The sequence below is a fragment of the Cyanistes caeruleus genome, chromosome 14 (assembly GCF_971803275.1).
Source record: "Cyanistes caeruleus chromosome 14, bCyaCae1.hap1.1, whole genome shotgun sequence".
NCBI classification, from domain to species: Eukaryota; Metazoa; Chordata; class Aves; order Passeriformes; family Paridae; genus Cyanistes; species Cyanistes caeruleus.
Genome location: NC_141714.1, coordinates 12,695,696 through 12,722,215, shown reverse-complemented (window position 1 = coordinate 12,722,215; position 26,520 = coordinate 12,695,696). Strand labels below are relative to the sequence as shown.

At 43.4% G+C, this 26,520-nt stretch overlaps 1 long non-coding RNA gene across 1 annotated transcript in view; it reads left to right on the top strand.

Annotated features, from left to right (window-relative positions):
• Positions 1–26,220, top strand: part of LOC147650564 (uncharacterized) — a 32,927-nt gene extending 6,707 nt beyond the window's left edge. The window contains exons 2-4 of the long non-coding RNA XR_015276195.1: positions 18,927–19,144; positions 19,236–19,378; positions 20,742–26,220. This is a non-coding gene — a long non-coding RNA (uncharacterized LOC147650564). The remainder of the gene's footprint in view (positions 1–18,926; positions 19,145–19,235; positions 19,379–20,741) is intronic.
• Positions 26,221–26,520: the final 300 nt, after the last annotated feature.

The following is a 26,520-nucleotide window of genomic DNA, read 5'->3' as shown; positions in this document are numbered from 1 at the left end:
TTCTAACAATCCAGCAATTCAGTGTTTCAGTACAATTTGCAAGTTCCATAATAGCCTGCTCCAGAGAAAAGTTTGTAGCATTTCTGCATGTCTGAAGTTCTGCTCAGAAGCTTGAGTGCATTTTAGTAAAAACTTTGGCTTTCTATATTCAGTTGTTTGTTGTTTTAGGCTTAAGTAGTTTCAAAATATACTGTTTATTTTTTTTTCCTTCTTGTAGCAGGAAAAAAAAAAGCCATTAAGCCAAGATTCAACTTCATGCACATGAGCAAAACAGCTTTTTTTAATGCCTTTAGTTGTGATGAGTGAGAACTCCAAGCTGTCAGCTCCAACTCCAGGGAGAGTCCCAATGCTGTGCTCAGACTTTATATTAAAGGATGAGAAACTCCACATCAACATATCAGTGAAAAGCCCATGAAACTGAGAACACACAATACATTGTTTATTAATATTATGGTTCAGTAAAAAGGTGAAAGCTGTCAAATAGAGAGGAGAAAGTGGGATCTGAATTTCTATCCAGTCAGTCTTTACAGTCCCTGTTTGACCATATTTTTTCTGTCTTCTACCTTTCTAAATAGGAAGCTCAGGATCCAGCCAAATGGATATTTACTTACTTTTGAGCACTAGCAGATATTGCTCCTTCCTGCAGCCTTGTCAATTCTGAGTTATTACTCTGCAGCAGGGCAGGGGCTGGATCTGGCCCAGGTTTGATCAGGAACTCAGGCAGACAGCACGCTGCTCACACCTTGCAGAAGCTGCTGTATCCTCTTCCAGAAACCCAGCGCTTCTTTATTTTTAAAGTAAATCTCTGGTTACCATGGTTTCCAGGAAGTGCAGGTCTCACATTGCTGTGAGGCTCAGGCAACAGCACAGGAGGTGAGAGACTCCCCAGCCCTGTCATGGGGCTGATTTGTTCTCCAGGTCAGCGTTGCCACCTGGGCCACCTCCATCTGCAGGGGTGCAGGGAGCTGGGTCCTCTGGCTCAGACACCACAGGACCTCCTTGGCTATGGGGATTTTTCTGAGATCACACCCAGCTCATGTGGTTGCAACACGTGGGTACAGACCAGGTCATTTACGCCTTCAGATAAATATGATAACTTGATTTAAGGAAGCCTTCCTGTGCCAACATTCTGCCCACAAGTTTCAGCAGGATGTGTAAAACCTACCCTCAGAGCTCAAAGATTTTCCCACTGCTGTGGGTTTAGTGTTTTAATCTCTTTTTTTCAGCCTCTTTAGCAACTAGGCTGTCAATCAATACCTCTTGTTTCAAACAGAGGAGTTTGACATTGGTTTATTTTACACCTGCAGGTGAAATTTTGTGGCTGTTAGAGACAGATCATCTGTTACATACCCAAGGAACAGGCAGGTATTAGAAATACTCTCACCTATCCATGAGGATTGTGAGAAGCAGCAGGGCATCTTGGTGGGTTTCAGGGGAGGCTGTCAGTCAGGAAATGCCCTCAGAACCACTCCTGCCTTTGCTGATGGCCAGCACTGTGCTGATTAATCACTTTTAAAGTTCAGTGAATCCATAATCTTGTTGGGAAATGTTGAGAAAGCAAATTTGCTCTGAACAGAAGGCAGGCTCTGAGGGTAGGACTTGTTCCCATTCTAAACAGGTGTTTGGTGGTTCAAAACTGAGTTTGTGTAGGATTCACTAAGCACCTCTATTTTTCCTTGCCCCAGTCTCTCCTTTTTGACAGCAAAAAATTTATTCAGTTTCTCACTGCTCTTCCCTTTCAATGAGTTTTGGAAATGAGGGATGGTTTCTTCCTCCTCTTTCCAGTAGGAACATGCATGAGGTGAAGACACAAGAAGACCTCAGGAGGACAGGAGGGCTCTGCACCTCCTTACCTGCCTGCCTTGCCTAATCCACACTGTCCACTGGCTTCAGTTTTACAAGGGATCACCTGCCCTTCAACTGGAGCAATGTTTTGAGTGCAGGAGTGACACAAACTGGAGCACTAGTTGTGATTAAGAAGGGATAAAACAGGGAAGAATTTGCCGCTTTCTTCTATGAGTGAATGGCAGCACTCAAGACCCAGTATCATTAAACGGTTCAGGAAAAACAGGAGCTCACAGAAAAAGAGGTAATTTCCTCCTTTGGGGACTGGAGTCACCAAAATTACTCTATAGCATCAGAAACTCCATCACCACCAGACTGAGTCTAAGAGGAAAAAATAGTCAGGGAGGCAGGAAAAAAATAATCCACCTCTATTTTTCTTTTCTTACCAAATTAAATGACCTGCACCGGGGAGTCTCTAACACTTCTAAATGGTTGACTGAAGCTCCAATTTATTTCCTGTCAGATTCTCACATGCTCCAGTGTGATGAGGACTGTCCTACAAGTGCTGAGCAGCCTCTCCTTGCTCAGTCTGTGTCCCTAGTGCACCACACATGCAGCTCCCAGCTGCTCAGGCAGTGGGTGCAGTCTTTGTTTTGTTTTATTGCTGTGGTTTTTAAGTGACCACTGTGTTTGCAGAGGAAAGTTCAGCTAGGAATAGAGGTGGCTTTCATGATGTCAGGGTGAGGCTCCTTGCAGCTTGCATTGTAGCTCTGGCCAGAGGGAATGCAGCCAGAATGCAGTTTTATTATTGACAAAAGCCATTTCTGAAGCACTTGGTGATTTTAATAGCTTTCAGCTAATGTGAGCATGTGAGGCTGAGTAAGGAAGAGCAGCCCAACATACGAGGCTTGGGAAAGCAGCCTAATGCCAAGCTCTGGAGGGCAACAGACGTGCTGCAAACCAGCCCTGCTCTGCCAAATGCCATGCTGAGGAACCACATGGGCTGGTGGGGCAGGTGGTGCAGGCAACAAGAGATAATGGGTGTGAAGAGGGAACCAGCTCTCAGGATGTCCCAGCCACACAGACCTGCTGCTGCCCTCAGCTGGCTCTGATGGGCCAGGAGGTGGCTGTCCCAGAGCCTTTGCCCATCTACCCTCCCATGCTCCACGTGTTTATGGGTGCTTGAAATGCTCCACTGTGTGACTGAATGAATAACCCCAGTTGTCCTGGACCTCCCATCCCAAAGCTGGATAAAGCTTGTAGAAAGGATAGATCTGTATAGACCCTGCTCCTGCAGCTCCACACAAAACTTCTGTACCTCATGGCAGGAGCAAGAGAATGAGCCTGGAAGTCTACATAAGCTTTTCAAATGTGTCTGAGCCCTGTATTGTGAAATTTGGCCTATACAGGACTCTCCAAAGGGCTGTGTGGAAGCTGAAGAGCAGATATTGGTAAAAAAAAGCATCTCTCTCCTGCACTGCACTGCTCAGAGTGGAACAGCACTCCATGGCATGCATAAAATTAGTGACACTGTGTTTTTGTTTTCTCCTTTGATTAGCAAAGCTTGTTGCAAGTGGTGTGTTTAAACAGATATTATGCAGAATGGTGATAACCAGTTTTAAGTCATTATACAAGCAGTTTAATTTGATGTTGCTCTATAAATAATCTAAGTCTATTTGCATGCATATTTTGTTGACAGGAATATAAAAACCATAATTCCTACAAACAACATAATAATGTTTTATCAGTGGCAAAAATATAAAAATAGAGGAAAATCTACCTTTCAAAATGCAGTGGTTCAATCACTAAAAAGTAGAACTTCATCACATCCAGCCATATTAAAAAAAAAGCTACAACTCCATCCATAACCTACATGGAAGTAAAGAAAGGACTAAACCATAAAAGTTGGGGGCAGTATCTTTTGTTTCCTAGCTGAGAATATTCCCTGATGTCAACGTTCTCTGGATCTGATCACTGTGCTGTTAATAGAGGGTGCTATGTCCCAGTCATCACTCAGATAAACAAAACAAACTTTCTGGGGTTTGACTATTCTTGTAAGACTATTTTTAAGTTGCCTACTTAAAAAAGAAGAAAAGAAAGTTTCATACTTCAGTCAAGCAACTTTTCAAAAATACTTCTTTGTGTTGTGAGTCCAAATGCAAATCTCCCAGCCCATTGCTGTGGCTTGTGAAGCTCAGGGGTCATGTTGCCCCAGCACAGCTCCCAGCAATGGCAAAGATTTATTGTCAGAGAGTGCCCTGATAGCACAGAAGGAAGGCAAGGCTCACACGGAGTGGAAATAAGAGCTTAGCTTTTATAGGTGACAAATAAAATATTTTATTTGGGAATTTTTCAGTACCTGGTTTGAAACATCGATGTTATACAGCCTCTAAAAATTTCATCCCTGTTTCTGCTGCTGTGTAAGCAAAGCTTGGCAGATGTAAACTTGTGCCAAATAGGGTGAAATTAGGCTCTATTGGGAGTCCTATAATTGTTTAGAGCTGACAAATGTGCAAACCTTTGATATTGCTGCCTTGTGCAAGTTGCACCCAGAGTCAACCTTCCTGGACAGCAGAGTGCAGGTAAGTGCATCCATTTCTTTCCAGGTCAAACAAGAAAAAAAGTTACTTTTCCTGAATTTTTTTCACATTTCACATGTCTGTCTGCTCTGGATATTCATCCCCCTAGCAACTGCAGGAGCACCTGGGCATCTCCTCAAAGCATAAAGATGAGTTTTTTGAGCTCATACAGTGTTTGCTGCCTTGCAGTGAAGTTTTCTCATCAAATTCCCTCACCCAATTCTCTCAGTTAGTGCCAAGTGCAGATCCCCAGGACAGGACATCCTGCCCTGGAGGGGTGGCTGGAACCATTCATAATCCTTGTTTTGTGCCGAGGTGTTTCCAAGCCTGGAAGGAAAACTGGGGTGAGGTTTCGCTGTGCCCAGATGTGCTCACCTCAGGGCCACCTAACCTGTGACCAACACTATGGTGGTGAATTCTGTAGAACAGAGCAAATTCATCCTGCAGATCTGTCTGCCAGAATTCAAAAGCTTCATAAAGAAATGACAGAAAACCAGACCATTTTTTCTCATCAATGCTGAGGAAGGGATGCTGTCAGCAATCTAGTAACTGCTTCTACCTTTTACTTACTTAGAGTTAACTGTTGTTTGGAAAAAGGGAAGAGTGTAGCCTTTTTCATATTTTTGCTAATTCGGTTTCTTCTGAATGAAATGAAATTTGCAGCTGGGGCTGACAGTTTGGAAGGAGGACTCAGCTTTTAGTGTAGGTCCATTAGGTCTATTTGTTCACTATTTAATACTCTGTAAGACTTTGCTTTAATTTAACAAACAATGTCATCTGTCTGTAATAAATTCATAAAATATAATATTTCTTTTCCAGAGCCATATTTGCCAAGTCAGGGATGCATTACCATTTTGTGTCTTTGGAGAACATACTTCATTCATTTTGCAGTGGGTGGTTCTTGATTATCCCAGTCGAGTTCCTTAATAAAAGATCCCTGTTGTTGGAAATAAGCTGTAGTTCAGCAAATAGTCCTAGTGCAGAAGTTAATTACGAGTTAATTACCATTTTAGAGGCACCACTTTCTAGATTTTAAATCTCAGTTTTAAGGTGATGAGAAAGTGTGGGATATCTCATCAGCTCCTAAAGACAAACCTAAGAGTTTCTGTTTTGACTTGGGCAGAGCTTCCATCTTGTGTTATCTTGAACAGGTGAAAGTTTTCCCAGTCTTACAAAACTTCAGCTTTTTGTTGTTTTTAAAATAAGAAATTTCAATGAAGAATAGGTTCCTAATGAAGAACAAAAGGAACCAAGAATTAACTTCACAGAAGTTCAACGCAGCTCCAGAGTTGCCTAAGCAAGGAAGTCAGCAGGGACACCAGGAGGTGGATTTTTAGCCTGCTTGTAGCTTTTGCAAGGAAAGGTAGGATCTTAGAAATGTGAAATTGCTGAGTTAATCCAGCTGAAAGTTCATGTCCCAGCCAATTTATTGCCAGTCTTCCATAAGAAAAAGACCAGGTGCCCATCGTACCTGGTGCCTCTGTGTGGGTAACGCTCAGAGAGAGGTGGCAAGTGGGACTGGCTGGTGGCACTGTGGCTCGTGTGGGAGACTCTGCCTTACATTCATTAAATCAGATTTTTCCAAAGAGCAGCACATGCAGCAGCTGGCAGCAGACCTGGATCAAGGGCATTCTCCCAGACTGGCAAACAATGACACTGTCTCTAGGCTTTCCTGAATTTAGGTGTAGAACTATTAAGAAAATGTTCTTGGATTCAGGATGGGGAACAACAAGTAGCTCTCTCTGGGTTTACCAGACAGCATGGGATGAAAAACAACTAATAATTTATCAGCAGAAAAAATGCATTTATTACACATCAAGACTTAGGCTAAATTTATCCTGAATCTCAAATTAAACAGGAAAAGCAAAGAGAAGAGAATAAAACCAGCTCTAGTATGAGGCTCAACTCCCACAGGCACAAAGATGGAAAATGTGAAGAGCTACCCATTGCTGCGCCCATCCACTGGGAAATGTTTCACTGACCCAGACAGCCCAGGAGGTGTCTAACTGACTCTGCTACTTTAGCAAATGGATAATTGATGGGTTATTTATAAATGACATTCTCATGGTTGGTTGGAGTGCCAGGGAAGTCTGTCTGAAGTGATGGCTGGAGGCACTAGAGGGCTCTGGTCCCTTTGCAGGGTCGCTGTGGTTGATAGAGCAGAAGTGCATGTGGCCTCCTGGAGGTGCCTGGGCAGACACATCATGAGGGCTGGCTTCTTGGGCCAGTTTTACTGTTCTGGCAAGAACAGGGTTTTTCACATCCAGGACAGAAACCTGCTGAGCACAGACTAGCCAGCTCCAGTGTGCTGACCACCCTGCCCTGTGGCGTCTCCCAGCTGGCAAGTGTTTGCTCTGCTGCACTCTCTCACTCAATCACCAGCATTTTTCACTTCCTTTCCTATTTAATTCATTCTTTTTTCAGGGCGTTGCTTTGTTGTTGCTGTTTCTTTTTTCTGGTGCACAAAATTCCCTATTATTTGTGTTTGCCTTTCTATCTGGAGCGTTATTGTGCTGGAAAGGACTGTTGTGAAATCCTGCAGTTTTCATGAATTAAATGAAGCAGTGGGAAAACAAACAGATCCAGGAGTCTCAGAACATTTGCCTGGCTTACAGCATTGCTTGGGCTTTTCAGTTTACTGTGAGCTGGACATGGAGACAGTCAAGCTCCCTAGGAGAGCAAAGACAGCAAAGACCACCCCCACCTTTCTTTTTGGGGAACTCACATGGGATAAAGTGTGGAAGGCTGCAGGGTATGGATGTCAAGGACTTGAGAAGCCTCCAAAACATACAAAGGCAGAAATAAAAAGGAAGGGAATGGAAATAAGGTGATGTGGAGTAACACAAGCACAGTGTGGGGAGGATTTATCCCACCTTTGAAAATGGCAAGGAATGAAATGCAGGGACATTGCCTCTGTACAACATTCTTCACCTGAAACCACAGTCCAGAGAGGCTTTTATGTGCTTTACCCCATCCCAGGATTTTCTGATGATTCTAATAGATGGTCCACATGGCAAATTCCTGAAAACCACAGATTATCAGTGTGAATCAAGTTGGTTTAAATTCTTCATGTCAGATGCAGATTTTTGTATCAGAAAGTAGAATTTCACATCAGAGAGAACTGTAGCTTCAAATTTGGCATGCAGACAGGCAAGTAACTGATTTGCTGAAGGACTAGATCCTGTGAAATAATATTCATCTACTTTAATTTTCATGCAGCTGGGTTAAGCCTTGCCTCATTATGTTGCCATTAGGTGCATTAATATTTTTTGACAAAACTACATTAAAATTGTAGATTGATCTTGGTGTGCTGCAGAGACCATGCTGACTTTCTAAAGTGCCTGGAAATACTTTGTGTTTTGATGTGGAAGAAGATGAAAGGAGTGAAAGTCTATTAGACTGATATCCTGTGTGGTACTATGACATTTGGTGTATCATGTTTTCAGAGCAGGATTTGACTGGAGTGTGGTGTGGTGGAAAGAATCCCTAGTCAGAACAGTAACAATAAGAAAAATTATATATAAAATGAAAAGATGCAAGTTCAAGTGACTAAAAATTTTTAATGTAAGGTCTTTTATTTGTGGAAAGCCCAAAACCTAGAAGCATCTAGAAGAGAGTGGATATCATTAATTTCAGCAGCTGCTTGTTCTGTGACCATACAGCTAACATTGAGACTGAAGATCTGTTTCTCTGCAGTAACCAGAAATGTTCTGTTGTAGTTTTATGCTGGGATGCCTTTACAGCCTGGATTTTAGCAAACAGAACACTAAGCTTTTCCTAGGACAGAGCAGCCTGGGTGCAGGGTAGACCTGGAAATCAGGGGAAGATCAGCCTCACAGGGGAACCCCTGCCTTGTAGTTACGGAAGTTAAAAGCTGAAGTCACATGCGGGAGAGAATTATTATTTCTAAATGTGTTGTGTTTGAGGAGAGAGGGCAGATTAGACGTAAACTTTTTAAATTTAACTTTCAGTTAGAAAAAGATGAGCTTGAGATCAGCCTAATTGCCACCTTGGGGGATTTGAGACAGGCTCCCTGAATTCTTGACTCTGAGATGTTTTTTATTCCTGGCTCTGCTGTACAAACAGCAGTGACTGAACTTTAAGAGTACTTGTGAATGGGTTTTAGCTCTCTTGACTTAGTGAAGGGAGGCCAACAAGGACTCAGCCTGCGTTTGAATTACCATTTCATGGAGAGTGTGCAGCAGTGATTGGGTGGTTTCAGAGGAGATGAGGCTGGTATTCCATGGGAGTCCATGGCTAATTCCTCGCTGTCCTGTGCAGAGCAGCTCTGCCCTCTCATGCTGAGCTCATGATTGTACACTCACTTCATCTCTGAAAGCACTTTGTTAGCTGTTATTCAGCAATGTAACTAAATATGGATCCATTCTCTCATCTTCATGCAGTGACTATAATGATGTCCTTTAAAGTGCAATTTCTCATTGCAAAAACTCCTTGTCTGGTGGAGTCCTTGTCCTCTGTACCAGCTCAGAGCATCATTTGGGATTCCTCCTGTTATGATTGTGAAATTCAGTTCAGTTGCCTTCAACATATTATTTACAATATCACTGAGCTTTTTGTTCAGTCTGGGGGTAAAAAAAAAAATCATAAAAGTCTACTTCCTAACACAATCTTTGCTCTATTTAATCTTTTAAAAAATTGCCTGACCAGCTGGGATCAGGCTAGAATATTTCTAACCTCTCTTTCTCCTATCCAGCAAAAATCAAAGCTGCTGATCTTCACAGGGCTGGCTGCTGATTGAAGTGCAATCACTCCTCATCACTGCAACCTGCAGGCTGTTCAATTCTGGGCTTCTGCAAGCCAGGACCCAAGGCTGACCACAGGGCAGGGTGGAACAGCCTCATGGAGATGAGCACCAAGTGGTTTTGTCCCTCTGGCTCCAGCAGATTACTGGGAAAACACAGGCAGGAGCTGATGGAGTGAGGAATTAATATGAGCCTCAGGTGTGGGGAGAAATTATGGCTTTGTTATTGCTGGGGACTGGGGGTGAAACAGCAAGTGAGAAACAAGGGTGAAAAGAGAGAGATGTAACAGGAGGTGGAGGGGTCCAGCTCTTTGTAATGTTATTTGCTGTGTGTGAATGACCAGTTAACAGAGGTCCAGCTGGGTTTGCTCTGTACTTTTACTTTCAGGGTGAGTTTGAAGCCCCCTTTCTTTAGGTAGGAGGACCTTGAGGCAGTAGTTGAACTCCCCAGCCCCAAAAGCATGGTCTTTGCTACCTTCTGGCATCCACTTGGGTGATGGGGACCAGACTCTGCTGCTGGAGCCCCTTCTCTCCAGCTCTGTGCCATGCAGGGGCTTCTGACTTGAACCCAGAGCCCTCAGATTGCAGAGGTGAGCAGTGGGCTGAAGCTTGGAAAGGCAGAGTCCAGCCTGTGGCAGTGCAGAGGGTGTGGTGAGATGGGTGGATTTGTGTAGCAGAGGGGGCTGGCAGGGTCAAAGGGGACACTCACTGCTCAGCAGGCTCTGGAGGGCAGCCTCCCCCGGAGGAGAATTAGCTCCTATTGGAACTAAGCTTCAACTTAATTATTTTAGCTACACTGGGATAATTTCAATTAGCTCTTCACATCTGATGCTATCTCTCCTGTTCTGCTTAGACAGCATTTGCCCTGAATTTTTTTGCTCTTGTGCTGGAGTTTGCCATGACTAAAAGTCTCACCCATTCTCCAGGTTCTTTGTATTTATAATCTGAGTCTCATTGTTTATCAGATTGTTCAAGATATTGAAACAATTTATGGGAAGTATTTTCCTTTTGATTAAATTGCATTTGTAGTGCAGAGGTTGGACTCATTTCTCTGCCTCTCTTCTCTCACCAGCATCAACCCTCAGCTGGACACACCCTCTCAGATGATTACAGACTTTCTCAGAGTCCTGTGTCTCCCTTTCCCCTTCGTGCTCCTTTATCAGCTGCATATCTGCAGTGTCTTGTGTGATGGAGCTAATGTGCAGGCAATATCTCTTCATTTAGGGGAAAGAGTGCTTTGAAAAGGATGGAGATGAAGTAAAGAAAATTTCTGTGAGCTTTGGTGAAAGTGACCTGTTCTTCTGGGATAAGACATATTTTAAAAATTTACCCAAAAATATTAACTTGCACTCAGGGTTGTCCCATGGTGCAAGTGATGGGAGAAATAGCCTTCCCTTGAGAAGCTGACACTGGCGAAAGGGCCTTGTGGATGCATTCTCTGTTCAGGAATGGTGCTGCTGACTACACAAACCCTGGTTTGTACAAAGGTTAAAATTAAAAACAAAATCCCACTATATTTTGTTTCCCTTCTCCACATCATTTATGGATCTAGGATAAGTGCATACCCCCTTTGTCTTCCTTCTTTTTTTTTTTTAATTGATTTCAAATTCTAGGGTGATGCTTGAAGATGTCATTTTTTAAAAATTATTTTTAATAAGAGTTAGCTGTATAATTACAGGGATTAAGCCATTCTGCCATTCCTGTCTTGCTCCAAGGGGCCAGTTTTCACACAGATGGCTGTGATTTACCCCACAGAAGGATGCTCTGCAGGAGCATCTGTTTGAATTTCATCAAGAGCAGGAACTCTGCCCACATCAGGCTGGAGACCTCTGCTCACTTGCAGTTGTCTTTTGTTGGTTTTAGCCTAAGCAATCTCCCAGGGGATTGGAAATGTCAGAGAGATGTGATAGTGTCATCTGAAGGATTGTCTGTGTTCAATATCAAGGAAAACTTGTGGTTGTCTTGTAATAATTAAAACTGTTAGCTTAGCTAATCAATATATCTCAGTTTAGCTAAGTCTTGCTCAACTTCAGACTTTCTTTTTAATTAAACTTGCTTTGGTGACCTTTTGTCCCCTTGTTTGCATCAATAATGCCACCCGTTTGCATATATTAATGTAATAGGAAGGATGCACTCAAGCCAGCTGAGTGGAAATCTTGACTGAACAATTTTATAAGGAAATGACAGGAAGGTTCATGATGCATTTGCAAGAGAAAGGCAGACACAGCTAGGAGAAACTAGTTCAATTCCTTCACAGGAACTAGAAGGTTGTTGGCAATGAGTGTCCTGATTCCTGATACTGGGATTCCTTATACCCTGATTCCATGGGGTTTCAGCAGGATTGTTCCTTTGTTATGGATCAGCAGGGATTCCACCCCTCTAAGTCATGCTCTGGCTGTGCAGAAACCAAGATCATGTACGATTACAGTGAACCATGTGCGTATCCACAGGCAGAGTAGCTTCAGTACCACATGGAAGGTGATCTACCAGATCACCAGTCTGCTCTGATGTGTCCCTTCTCCTCTGCTGCTTCTGGGAGCTGCCCAGGTTTATAGACCAGGAATTTACCACTTTTTAATTCTTTGCCCTGTGTGAAACTGGATCGATCAGGAAACCCTTTGCTCTGACTGTAGCAAATCTACATGCTAAATGCTCCCCTAGTCTGAGTAATACAGATGACATTTTGTCTGGCTGTGGATTTGCAGCCTCTGTTGATACAGGTCACCTGAGATCTCTTGGCAGCAGGCAGAGACATCCATTTGTCTGTCTCGTTTCCTCTACCTAGTAAACACAGGTTAATCTTTCTTGAATGCACGACTGGAGAATTTCAAAAGGAAATAATTCTGCTTTGTGGAAGCCAGCACAAAAATCCCAGCCCTGCATGCTGACTCAGTTCAGAGGGTCTTAATAAAGGTTGTGGGGTTTAGGGCAGAGCTAGGAGCCAGCCAGCCCAGTGCTGGATTGCACCCTTAGTTAATAGGCAAATTCATCACCCTATGATTCATCCTGAAATGGGGAAAACAGCTGAACTTTCATATGACAGGAGAGTGGGCAGCTTTGAATTGTTAAAAATCACTGTTGCACAGACAGCACGTGAATCCAAGTGAATGTGCTCACTTCATACACCCCCTGCCAGTCTGTTCCCCAGCCCTGTGCTGCTAAAGGTCACTGGGTGTTTTGCAAAACTTACAAAAATCTTGCTACAGCGTGTCTTTCTTTCAAGCTACTCTACTGTCGTTGCAAAGCCAGGATGGGGGAGACTGCCTAGGAGTTGGCTATAATTTCTCTGTGCCATCTCTCTCCTTGTGGTGCAGGGAAACATGAGTGGAGCTGTGCGTGGAGCTGTCTGGCTCTGCTTTATGGGCACAGCCAGGGCTTTAGAAGCCACTTCTGTTCTATGCTGGAACAAAATGAGAAATACACAGGCATTTCTGAGAGCCAGGGAGAGAGGCTGGCCAACTCCAGAATGGTTAAGAGGCTGGTGAGTGGAATGTGTACCCAAAGTGAGCAGCACTGACTCCTCTAAAGCAGGATGTTTCTGCATGGAGTAAAGAGAGATGTGGTGCTTCTCTCTTCCTCCCTTCCTTCTGCTGCTGCCCATCCTGCCTGAGAGCAACCACCAAGAGCAATGGAGAAGACCCTATTCTAGAGGCTTTATTGCAAAGATGATTTTGCAAAATGTTAATTCCATTGCGTTTTTGATGAGGTGAGAGTGGGAGGCACAGGACATATTGTCTGCAGAAGGCTGTCTTGTTTTGTCTGTACCTGACTTGCCATCCAGGGTGTCCTAATCCTTCTATTTTAAGATGCTCCTGAATGCTCTATTATATCTTTTTCTGCTGTTTAGAACTCACCTTCTCCATTGAAAGGCACAGCCACCTGTGGACTGTGTTCCCCTTTCTGGAGGCTCTTGCTATGAGCTGTGCTAAAGATTTAGGAGTGTTTAAAGCTAAGGATAAAACTCAGACTTTCAAAAAAGATTCTGAAGAGAAGATTATTATTTATTTCTTACTAGAAGTCCATAAGGCATGTAGGTTAGCAATTAGTTAGCATGCAATTAGTAAGTATTAGTACTTACTAATACTAATTAGTATAGTTAGGAAGCAATTAGTTAATTGCCCCTTATAAACAGCAGGGGGTTTGACATTGAGCAGCAACCCACTAGCATTCCTGCCTTTCCCAGAGCATCCTCACCTCTCCAAAAGCAAAAATATTTTCCTTTGTGTAGAGTTTGGCAAAATGCTCATCTCTAAGAGTTTGGCAATGTTGCTGATATTTTTGACAGAATAGGAAACCTTGATGTTCCCACCTACAGAAAATAATTTCCAGCTAATGGTGGCAGGTATAAATAGGATGCAGAGTTTTTTCCCAGGGTATTTGATGCCACAACTAAATGTTTTTGAGCCATGAAGAATCTGCATTCAGCTAGAAAGAGCACTGCATGCTCCCCTGGGATAGCACATTGGAGGGATGCAACCCTCCAATTCCTTCTTGGAATGAGCCTCCTTCACCCCAGTGTGCTGAGGGCTCACCTCCCACCCAGGCTGTGTGTCAGCAAGAAAACTCAGGGGTGCAGGGTTGCTCCCTCCCTGCCAGGCTGAGCACACCACAGGCACTGAGGGTGTGAGCAGAGCTTGGATCAGCCCTGGCTGTGCCCCTCTGGGGCTGGGCTGTGACAGCAGCAAGGTCACCCTCTGTTTGCAGCTCCGCACCCAGCAATCTCCTGCGCTATTGAGGCCAGATTAAATCCAGGGCTGCTCTGTTCTGTCTTCAGCTCGTTGAAATAACCCTCGTTGAAGGGTGGAAGCCAAATGAAGCAAAGGCAAACAAAGCATTTTGCATGCATATTTTTGTGAGCTCTGATGGGGCTGAGGGCAGCATGTCCCATATCCCTAGATAACGGGGCCCTGAGCAATTAGTGTGGGCACAATCTGAAAACTGCGCTGGGTTAGCTCAGCTGAAACACACAACAAAGAGAGATGGGTAGGGCTACTCTGAAAGCAAAAGTGAGGCTCATTTTTGCATTGGTTTGGGCTGAGCTGTGCTCCCTGCTGCTGTTAGCTTGCCCTCATGAGGATCTGCATACAGAAGCTGGTGTTTTGGGGAAACACTGTGAGTCTTCTCCTGAGACTCCTCTGTGATGACGATGGGGTGGGCAAAACTGAAATCTGCTAGAGTGATTCTGCTTGATGTCCCACATCTCCTGAACTTGTGCTCAGGTAGGTCTGCAACTGCAGACACAGGAGGATCCTGCACAGCTTGGAGCAAAAGCCCTTTTGCCACCAAAGGGAGTGGACTGGGGGCTGCAGCTGTTGTGTGGGAGGAGATGAAATGCAAAACTCCCACACTGGCATGTGGAAAGGCAGGTAATGGTCCTGCTGAACGAGCTGGGGATCGACTGCTGTAAGGAAATGGGCCTCCCATTTGCATGAAATATCTTCTTTTCTATGTGTGCTAGTTGGGGGCTGGTAAATCCATGGATTATATTTAGCAAAATTGTATGCTCCTTACCTGGGTCTCTTTTCATTCTCTACCTCCCCTTTTTGACATTAAAATTAAAGCAGAGTAGGATCTTTTATATTACTGAATAGGAAAGCTGTAATTAACTAGTCCATCACGATTACTTTTATACCTGAGATCATTAAAGGTAAGGCAAAGTCACAGCTGCTCCTGTTATATGCTGCCATGCTGTTGAGAGTACAGATACATTTTGAACACTTTCCTATGAGAGTGCCAGTTTCACTGAAAGTTCCTGCAGCCATAGGCTGCCTTCTTAGCCAGGAGCTTCTGTGCTTTCTCTCTATCCCTAATTATTCAACTCTGCATCAGTAGTTTGTTATTTAATTATAGGGGCTTTTTTGTTTTGGATCATGACCTTTTTGCTTTGGAGCACCACGAAAATTTATTTGGTCCAATATCACTTCTGCTAATTACAGACTTAAAAAACCCCTTTTGTCTGTGTTACTAGAGAGTTAAATGCCCTCTAGTTAGAAGACAGTCTTGGCATTTCTGTTCAGTAAAGGCTGTTTGGATTTATTAAGTCATGCAAAACTAACAAACAAGATTAAATAGAATAAATGAGAAAAATCCACTCCAAAAAGCCCTGCTACTCCTACAACAAGTGGGAGAACTCATAGGATGTGTGGTTAATTTTAGAAGATGGCAGTTTTGTGATCTTTATTATGATCCATGGAGTTCTTCTGCCTGTCTTTCAGCTGCTCTCTTAATATTAATATCTCTTAATAAAGAAGCCCACCTCTGAAGAGCACCAGAGTTTCTCTCTTTGGGTCAGGGCTATGTTTTTAGGGCAGCAGGGGCAGGATTAGCAAGGGTTCAGCAGTGCACAAAGATGGGCACCACTGAGGCTCTGACACAGGCGGCTGCATTTGCTAATATTTGCCATCAAATGTTAACTAGGTCATAAAAATGTCTGTGAGTTGGCCATAATTATTCCCCTAATGATCTGCTGTTTCAGTCCCTTCTCCAGTGGCTTCATGAGGGTTGTGTTTATGAACATGTGTCAGGGTTAGCAATCATTTTCTTCTGAGTGGTGTTAATGGCTGTGGGCTGTGAGACCGTTCTTCAGCTTTTTAGGGGTTGTTTTGGTCAAACATTTCCCTGTCATTTGGCATGAAATTATGGTGTGCAGAATGCACACAGGCAGCTACACTGTTCCTCTTGGAGCTAAACAGCAGCAGGATAGTAGTCAGATATATATATTTTTACAGCTCTTTCCTACCTCCATTCCCCCAGATTTATAAATCATAACATTTGCTTTTGAACGCTTGCAGCTAAATAAAACCCAACACAACAGCTTTCCTGTGCTGCTGAAAGCTGTTCTGAGATTTTTGAAACCTGGCTTAAAATTCTCAGCAACCAAAAAACCCGAGTGAATGTGGTAGAGACAGCATTTCCTAGGCATAAGGTGGCGTAGGAATGTCTACAGAGTCAAAGGCAAGGAGCTTCTTATTTAGAGAGGCATTGCACATAAATAAATCTTTGCTAAACAAGCCTTTCCCTGGGCATTACTCCTCCTGCCTTCCAGCAGGGAGTGTTGTGTGGTGATGCAGGGGACCACAGGTGATGCTGTGTGCCTGTTTGCCTGGCTCTGGGATCCCTGGAGCTCTCCCATGCTCCGGTGAAGCCGTGGCCCTGGGGCTGATTTGCCATGTGGGATTTGCTGTAGCAGTGCCTGCAGCTCTGCCCCATCTCCCTGCTCCCACCTGAGCAAACAGATTTCGTGTTGCCAGAAGGGGAGGTCACATTGCCTCTCGTGAGGTTTGCTGTGGAGCTGACTGTCCCTGGACAGAGTGGCTAAACCCCTCTGTGGGGCAGCCAGAATTTGAGCACCTGGGCCCTGCTCTGCAATTTGGGCAGGAGCCCAAGAGGTGGAATTAAAGATCCCTAACTACTGTTATGAAAGGAACTGTGCAATTTCACAAAGGGCAACTGAGGACAAAGATATTGCCCTGGTGTAGATCACTGTTGTGCACATTTTGTTGTTTTCATGTATATGGAGTGTTTTTCCAGACATAAGGTAGGATGTGACAACTCATCCCTCCACTGCTGTTCCTGCTCCCTGGCTTGGTAGAGCATTGCCCTTGAGCAGTTTGAGCCATTCCAAAGGCTGCCCCCAAACCAGCCCTCTGCACACAGCCTGCTCCTGGCTACCTGTGCATGGCTTGGCCGTGCTGCTCTCCTGCTGGGAACCGTGACCAGGCTCTCCTCCTTCCCTCCCTCTCTCTCTCCCTCCCACCTTGCTTCACAGAGGGAGACTTCTGCAAATTAAAATAGCTGGAGATCAAATTGAAGCCCAGTGAAAGCACTTTCTGCTGACTGCCTGACTCCTGCCTGCTTTGGGATGCTGCAGGGAACTCTTGGTTTCCACCATCATTGCACCTTTCCTGGCTTGGCCTGTGCAGGGCTGTTGTAGCCAGACTTTAATGAAGCATGGGCTCAATTTAGGCAGGGACCATGTCCCTCTGCTCTGGAGCTAAGAGAGGAAGCCTTGCTGTCACTGCCTGTGCAGTCCAGCTGAAATCAGCTCCAGCTGGAGGACAAAGTACCACCTATCCTGCAGAGGAAGGAGAATCTGAAAAAAACCCCAAACTCCTTGGCTCATTGAATTCAGTAGCTTTTGTTCTCATGATTGTCCAGATTTGGAGCATGTGTGGATTCCTGAGGGAAAGTAAATTAAACTCTGGAAAAAAAAAAATCCATTCTTTGGAATGGCTCATAAAAAAATCTTCTAACAGGAGTGCGATTTCTGCCTTTGTGTCCTCTGGAGCTAAATGATCAGCCATATTATGTGCTGTGCTTCGTTACCCAAGAACATTGCAGCAATGAGCTGGAATAATGAATGCAAAGCTTCATTCAGAGGGTAGCTGAGCTCCTCAGAGCTTCAAAAGACCAGGTTTATTAACGAGAAATACTGAAACATCCTTATTTAAGAAATGTATATCTTCTAGGATGGTTCTGAAAATTACAGCTAAATCAGCTGAGATGTCAGACATAAAAAGAGGCTGTGTGGTTCCCACTAATACCCTCTGAACTGTGTCTGTCTTGGCTGCCCTTCCTGGCAGTCAGCATTTTGTAGCTCTCATTTCCAATCAGCCGGCTTTGGCTTTATGTAGGAGATGTCTCCACCAGCAGTGGGAGCAGAAATAGCTGTCATTCTAGCAGCAAAATGTAAAGAATGTAATCAACTTTGCAAGCTTTAAAATCCTTTCTGGACAGGTGAAATGGTACCCATCAAACTATTCTCGTCTCTCTTTGCTTCTTAACATTGTTTTTTGAGCACCATGCCATCCACAAGAGCAAGAACAATATCCATTTCCAGTGCACGAGGCTGCTGCGCTGCTTTGTTCACGTGAGCCATTGTGTGCAGGGGTTCAGTTTGCCCGTATCTCCTGTGTCTGAGCCAAAATAGTGGCATCAGTTACCAAAAAATACATTTTATATTCGCAGAAATGAATTTATATGTATCTTTAAATGAATTCTTGTAAGTCATCTTTCATGGAAGAGTTTGAAGCGTATCATGAGCTAACTGGCTTTGTTCCCTTTCTTCAGACAAGCTGACATTAAGAAACTTCAGGCTTCACACTGACAGATCTTGTAACATTTGTGCTCTCACACTGAGCATTGTGGACATAATTTTGTCCCTTCTGGGATTAGTTCTACTGTACCAAGTCACTCAAAGATTATCACTTGTACCTTGTGTCCAGTATGACTTCTAATTCCCTGATCTATCATTCCCACAAAGTACTTGATTTACTTCTGAGGTTTTCTGTATGATGTTTTAAGTCCTCAAAGCAATTTACCAAGGCCTTGCTGCCATCACAGTATTAATGTGCTCTCAATGTTGCATTCTGATGATAAACCCTATTTTAAATAAATAAGCTCACAACACTGAGTATGCATTTTGATTGTACTAATGCTGATCTCCCATGCATTAATATGAATGAGCAGGATTAGCATGGCAAAATTTGCAATTTCTCTAAGTGCTGGAAATCTGAGTCAGACTAAAGTGTTAAAATCTTGCTTTGGCTTGTTCATCTTTAAAGGTGTTTTTTTTTAATTATAGCCAAGCATATCAATGCAGTCAAAGGCCAAGAGCATAAAATATAATTTAGAAGTTGAAATTTTCATTATATAAGTCAGAGATGTGAAAATTTTCTGGCATTTTTTTATTCTTATTTTCCTAAACATTTGGGTTTGGGGTTGTTGGTGGGGGAAGTTGTTTAGGTTTTGTAAATTTTTTGCTGATGATGGTTTTGCTTTTTTTTTTTTTTCTTTAATAGAAATACGTGTCAGGAGCTGGCAGGGTTCAGAGTGTGGGATGCTTGTGGATGGTTCAGCGTGGAGATAAGGGGATGGAGCAGAAGCTGATATCCACCACTATCTACCTGAAGTGTGGGGCATAAGGAAAGAGGAGCAAGGTTCATCTGGAAGATACAAAGTGAAGGGCCATGAGGCACCTCCTCATCTCATTCTTCTCTTGGTTCTATGAATTAAGCAGGTATTTGTGTGCTGTGCAGTGGCTCTAGATGTCCTTCTAGTGTGTCCTACAAAGCATCAGGAATGACAAATTGTCCATGTTCCAAATGCAGTGGGAAGGAGGATGTGCTGGGTGTGCTGTTCACAGCCAGACTCTGGCGGGGACCCGTCACTTGTGGTCTGTGAGCTTCTCCATCCCAGCCTGCAGAAGAGCTCCTGCAAGGACCTGGACTTCCATGGGTGGCTTGCTTTCCTGGTTTGTGCATCCATTCAGATTATAAACCCCTCCCCAAAAGTAAATATCAGCCAAACTTCTGGAAACTGAAGTGACAAATGATATTTTTTGCTTCTTCTCTTTAAAACGTCCTCCTTTAAAGCTCCAAGCAGCTGCAGTCTCCTTTCCCAACTTAATTGTCAACTCTCTGGTGAGCCAAGCTGCCCTCTTTAGGTCATTGCAATGAGGAAACAGCTTTGTCAGAGCATCATCTCTCCCTAAACACCATGGAACTGGCAGCTCAGAATGGAACAGGCTTTGCTAGTGCAGCTGTGTGTGCACCACTGCACCTCTCACTGCCCTGACACTGATTTACCAGGGGCTTCTCTGGCACCTGGGAGTTAATGCATGTGGAGCTGGAAACTGGGAGATACCACAAACTGTGTTTGCTTCCAGAACTCTCCTTGGGCTGATTTGCTCCCTTCTCCCTTTGAGCATACATTAACTTTTGTTATCAAATATACATCAAAGCATTGTATGATGTTACCACCCACAAACATTCTCTATCATTATTAAACAAATGAGATGCAATTGCTGGATGAAGTTAGTGAGAGTTGCCTAGCTGGAGAGAAAGCAGGGGGGGAAGATTAGAAGTCTCCTCTTTCTGGGTCTTGGTTGCTGTGGTGTGGACAGTGGATAATTAGGATATGGATTTCCTCAACATCCCCTTTTAGACTGTGCTGTCAGAAAGCACACACCTGCCTTGGGGTCTGCAGCAGAAGTAGAAACACCAAGGCAGATGCTGGGTCTGCCAGAAGGGCTGGCTCTGCAGCAGGCTGGCTCTCTGCTCCCTGCCCAGGTGACTTTGACTTTTACTTGATGTTTTTAAGTTGTGCTACTGCTTGTCTGCAGGGCTGGGGCTGATCCTGGAACTAGGATATACTGGGGAGCCAGAGCTGTGCCAGCTTTCCACGAGGGAGCAGAGTGTAGGGCATTTAAAATGACTTTCATTGCTACTGACTGTGTGGATGCCAGCGCCTGCTGCCTCAGCAAGGGGCTGCAGATGCCTTAAATCAATATATTATGATTTCACTCTGTGTCATTTTTACTTTCCACGTGTTTCTGCAGAACCAATTATATGCATATATATATTTATACACACATATATATATTTATATGAATAAATTCAACTCCCTAGGCTGTTGCTGGGAGCTTAAGCTACTTGGAAATCCTATTTTCAGAACAAAACAACATAGGAACAAGAAAATTCAGATGATGAGATCTGTTCTGGTGCTTCCAAGGACTAGGAGTGTTGGTTCCTACAGAAACAGTTTTGGGAGGCTCTAGGGTGGCACTGCTTAGGCAGAACTACTAAACAAGTTTCTCCCTCACTGATTTTCTCCAGTGCAGGAAGTGCTGCAGGCTCCTGCTCTTGGAAGAATCAGCTGCTGAGAATGGCTGCTGACTCCAACCCCTGCTGCTTGCTCAGGAGAAGGCTGGAAGAGGCCTGTGAGGAAGAGGAGAAGGAAGGTGCCCGTGGGACAGCTTGTCTTTCTTCCATTCCCACAGTCTGTGTTGGTGCACTTGGGCTTTGCAGCAGCTCTCCTGGGTTCCAGGACTTCAGGGGAGTGGACAAGTGCTGCAATCTCTCAGCAAAGCCACTCTGGATGCTGTGTGACTCTCCACAGAGAACTGAAATACTTACAGGTGCATTTAAAATGCTGAAGGCACCGAGTATTTGTGATATTGACCTCCCATGATGTTGTGGTTTGACACTGGCCAAATGCCAGGCACCCATGAAAGCTGTTTGCTCACCTTCTCCTGCTAGAGCTGGGCAGAGGAGAGGGGGAAAAATAACAAAGGGTTCATGAGTTGAAATAAGGACTGAGAGAAAATGCTCTAAGGGCAAAATAAGTTCAAATTTAAAAGCATAGGGTGAATTTATTATTAACAGAGTCAGAGGAGGATAATGAGAAGTAAAATAAGCCTTTAAAACACCTTTCTCCCAGCCTCAGCCCCTCTCTCCTCACAGAGATGCCTCACCACCCCTGGAAAAATCTACCCCTGTACAGTTTTGATTTTTTTCTTAAATGTCATCACAGAGGTGTTACCAGCATCTCTAATGGGGCCAGCAGCATGTCCATCTTCAGAGCCATCAGGGATTGGCTCTGTCAGACATGGTGGAAGCTTCCAGCAGCTCCTCAAAGAAGTCACTTCCGTGGCTCTCCTCCACTACCAAAAACCAGGCTGTGCAAAATCAACACACATGACTTTGTAAAAAATACTTTGAGCTATTTCAGCATGCAGTGAAACACCAGGCTCCTCACGACAGAACAGCCCTGCTGCACCCAGGATGGCAGCCAGGCTGCTGCCTGCTGAAAGGAACCTCCGTGTTTGAAGGTTCCCTGGCAACCAGTGTGGAATTTCTGGTCCCCTTTCCTTTTTAATATTAATTTAGCTTTGTAGTTAAAGGGAAAATGCTGGGAAATGCACAAGGTGAGGCATTAATGGGTTAGTTAGTGGGATTTATTTGCTTGTTATAGTGGCAGGAGGCTCAGTCTGCAGACACAGTGAGGTTTCTCTGGTTTCTTTCATGATGGGTCGGAGTTAAGCCCTGGTTTTTTTGGCATTTGGGGACTGGGGACCTCCAGCACTGGCTGAGATAGCAGGTGGTTTTGTGCTTACAGCCCATGCAGTGAGAAGTCAGGAATCAGTAAAGATTTTGGAGGGATGGAAGTAGAGCAAAGATCCTGCATTGCCTCTGGGCTGACCTTTGCAATCCGTGACTTTGGCAGAAATCCCATGGGACAGAATTCTCACTTTTTCAGTGGAGAATAACCCCACTGCAGAGCAGGTAATGCTGACCCTGTGCCTCCATCCCTCCTGCACTCTCTGCTGACTCAGTCATGCCACTCTCTCCACATTTCCAGTCAGGGGGCACAAAAAGCAAATTTGCAGCTACTGTAGGGACAAGCCAAGCCTGCAGCATTGTGGATTTATGAGTCAGGGTGTCAGGGCAGCTCCCAAACCCTTGGGTCTGTTAGAAGAGTCTCTCCATGTCCTCAAGAGGATCCATAATCATGAAGAAGACTTTTCTGGTGGAAGCCCAGCCTTCTCAGTGGACTGATGTCTCTGAGTTATGCAGCTTGTTTCTCCTCTCCCCTTGTCAGGACAACCATAACCTTGACTGCTTGTTATGAGGAGTGTGTGTGTGACCACACAACCAGAAAAAGGCAATTTGGGATGCTGCTATTCAGACAGCACTGTGTGAACTCAGGAAATTGGACCATGGGGTGAGAAAGCAAAGTTCTTGCTCAGTGGGAAGCAATGGGGAATATGGTTTAAGGAAAGAGGTAAAGAGTCTGTTATTTCCTGGTGCTGAATTCCTGCTGAGGAACCAGAGCTGAGAGCATGCAAAGTGGTCATAACCAGGTGCAAAAACTTTCCAGTTTTTTGCTTTTCTGGAAACTGCCTAATTCACTAATGACATGAGGGTAGGGGAAAACACTGCCTTTCCCAAAGCTGAGATGGGTTTTCTGACACTTGATTGTAATTTTCAACTGCTCTAAATATTAGTGATATTTGGAGGTAAGATGGTAACATTTTTAATAGGGGGTTTTTAGACAGCAAACTATAAAAAATTGCATATTATTAACTTGGGACTAATATGAACTGACAATCAGATAAAATTTGCCAAGCCCTGGAATTCATGAGCACTGCTAAAACATATGCAAGCTGGAAGCACCCTTGAGAATTGCAATCATGCTGCCACCCTCCCCTTCTTGGAAGGGCTGTGTGTGCCTGGGTATCAAAAGCAGCTCAGCAGAGGAAGAAATTGCCATTTTGATGCTGCACTGACATCTGAGGAAGGAATGAAACAGGTGCCCAGGGCAGGGAAAACAGGAGAAATGAGAAATGTGCTGGGCTACATGTTCTGGTGTCTGTAGATGCTTTGCTGTACTTTTTCCTTCTAATCAAGGCTGTTGTTGGTTTGCTTGAGGCTGGGATTGAGGGTTTGTGTCACATGAAGAGGAGAGTGAATTTCTCTGGATTATAGCATATAATATGAGTGGAGAATATACAAGGTCACACAGGGGCACTGCAGCAGAAACCAGGATAAAACTGTGGTCTCCTCAATCCCAGCACTACTCTCAACAGCAAGCAATGTGGGGGGAAAAGGACATGGAGATTTTCAGGTCAATTGAAATTATCCAGATGCTTATGCTCTGGGCTTCATAGCATGAAGGGCTTTCTACACCCCCAGTATAACCAGTGTAAAGCCCAAAGGAGCAGCAGATTGGGCCATCTCCCTCTTTTACTGTGCTTAACAGCAGTAAAATCCTCACAGCAAGGGAAGAGATTTGCATGATGAAACCTTAAACAGCTCCAATCCTTCACCTGGAGGTATGCACTGGGCTGTAATGAGATCTAAGTTTAAAAAAATCCAGTTTATGCTTAAATTTAATTTTAATTAAAATGTGCTTTTCAGATTTCTACTGATAACTCTCAGGTGGATCATGAAACACTGCAAAGGGCACTCATTTTGAGCACTTTTTATATTTGTCAGTCATGCTGACAAATTCTCCCAAGTTGTTATTGAATGAGTTCATAAAAGTAGCCACCTACACAAACGTGGGATCTAAATCTCATCTGCTGGAGAGTCTGGAGAAAATATTCCTGCTTGGAATGGGAACAGCATTGGGCAGGTAGAGGACTGCTGCCCTGGGAAGCACATTGCTCAGTGTGTGCTCACAAGCAATGATTTTGCTGCCAGGATTAGGCAAATGAAATCAATCAATACATGTGATGTTGGCAAGAATTTTAGTTTGAATGTGGTTACCCCAAAATGATTTTGTTATGTCTCATCCTGTGGGTTTTCAGAGGTGCTTTTTAGAGGTATGAATTTATTGGTCACTGTCTGTACAAACTGCATCATCTCTGGTGGGAAGGTTTGCTGACAAAGCAATCCCAGCAAACTGCCTCTGATGGGGCTGGTAGAGGTAAAAAGCAGATGAGGTAAAGCAGGTAAGGATGGACTCATTTTCTTCTACTACTTATAAATGAATGCCAGCATCCTGTGAGGATCTCACACAATTTGAGTTCATGAGCTCACATGGCATTAATCACAGAGCCTTTCACCATGTCATTGTCACCAATACATATCACAGGAAGAATAACAGCCCTCTTAATCAGCCATCATTCCATTCCATAGGAACTCAGAGCCTGTTTAAGACAGTGGATATATTATTTTTCTGTCTCCAAAACTGCAATTAGGCTATTGGAAGATCTGAAGGAGGCAGTTCTCCTGTGGAGGAGCAGATATTTATTCTCAGAGAAGCTACCCCCAAATTGTCTTAAGTAACTAACAAAACCCACCTACCCAGTTACTCTCTCTTCATTGCATTTCGGGAGGATTTCATTGATCTGTAATGTCAGGCTCTAAACAAAACATCATTATCAATGTCCTATTTCAAATAATGTCCATTACACTTTTGAATGTAAAATCCAAAGCTGCTGAGAGATAAGGAACATGTGGCAATTATGTAGTGAATCTCTTTGCTACTAGAAAGATTTTCTTATTGGGTTTGAGAGAGGAAATGCTTGTTTAGCTCCTTTGATCTGCAGATTATGAGCTGTCTTCAAGTGAGAATAGCCATTTCTAGTTGCTCTAGAATTTCAAGAAGCATTTAATCCAGAAAGGTACTAGAGATAAATTCTGTTTCAAAGGGTAGATAATGCATCACATGCAGTAGGAGACACCACTGTTGTCCCCTGAAGGATTAGGAAAGGCTATTGGAACATCATTGAGGAATTTGAAAACAGGTGTTGAAATGTATTTGTTCTGTCACTTTTGAGAAATATTTGATGAAGCTTGTTTGATTTGATTGTTTCACTACTGTGTGAGCTCATTTATCTGATTGTGGTATTGGCCACTTTCTCATTGTATTGAATTTTAATAGTCCCAAGATTAATTAGATGTGCATAAAGAGCAGCTGTGAGAGATGTGAACCTTTTGTTCTGGTTTTTTTTTTCCTACTGTTTTGAGAAGAAAGAGATGAGAGATAACTGAGTGCAATCAAAGTGCAGTCATGCTCTTGATTAACAACATAATTAGTGAAAAAATCTGAAAGTTTTGCCGGGAATATCTGCACTTGATATTAGGGCTCTGAACTGACTAGAGAGAAAGACCATGTTTGGATTTTGCTTTATTATTTATAAACATGATTGAATTTGTTAATACCAAAACTTGTCCTTTTTTTAATAGGAAAATCAGTTAATAATAAATAAATAGACAAATGAGGATATTGGTTTTACTGCTATTACAGTAGCCCCAAAAGGGAAAGTTTGGTCCCCACTCACATCTATTTTCCAGCTGGATTTGCTCTAGTTCCCTTGCTGTGCACCCAGTTCTATGTTTGTGCATCCAGTTTAATGTTTCATGGAGATGCAGACAGAAAAGGGCTTTTTTTGTATTGGGGGATCAGGACTTCTCTTGAAAAAATTCACCTTAGGTGGGTGCTTTCAGCAGGAGCAGATAGAGGAGGGGTGGTGCAGGCAGGAGAGTGCAGACCTGGGGTGGAAGTGGCTGGGGATGTAATGGAGGCTGTTGTCATATGTATACCTTGTCTTTTTTACAAAAAGCCTATTGTTTTCTTATTTAGATGTTAAAATAATGGAAAAAAAAACCTCTCCTAGGCTAAATCTGGTAAGAAAAGAATGAGGTTTTAATGAAGATTTTTCTGATAGGTCCTCCTGCTTTAATGAAAGCTTTATTACCAATTAACATTTGAAAATACCTGTTTTCACACTGAGTGAAAATTATGTACAACATTATGTATAAAAAATGAAACAACAAAAGAAAAAGAACATTTTGATGCCTATTATTTGTGAATACTCTGTTTACTTGCCTAAGATGACACACAGGATAGAGAACTGTAAGTGATCTCTTATTTACGTTTTATGTAATTATATGCTTTTACTTTCAGCTTTAAACAGAATAACCTTAAAAAATCCTTGAAGTCTGTGGGATGGCACAAACATGATAGAAATGAATCTTTATGAGTTCACAAAATATGTGTTTGCTGTTCCAGAACTTTATGCTTCCAGATTTAAATATCTCCACTCCAAAATACCTCTTGTGTAAAACTCTGACTTCCATTTGCAAGTTTGCAATGCCTTTCTTG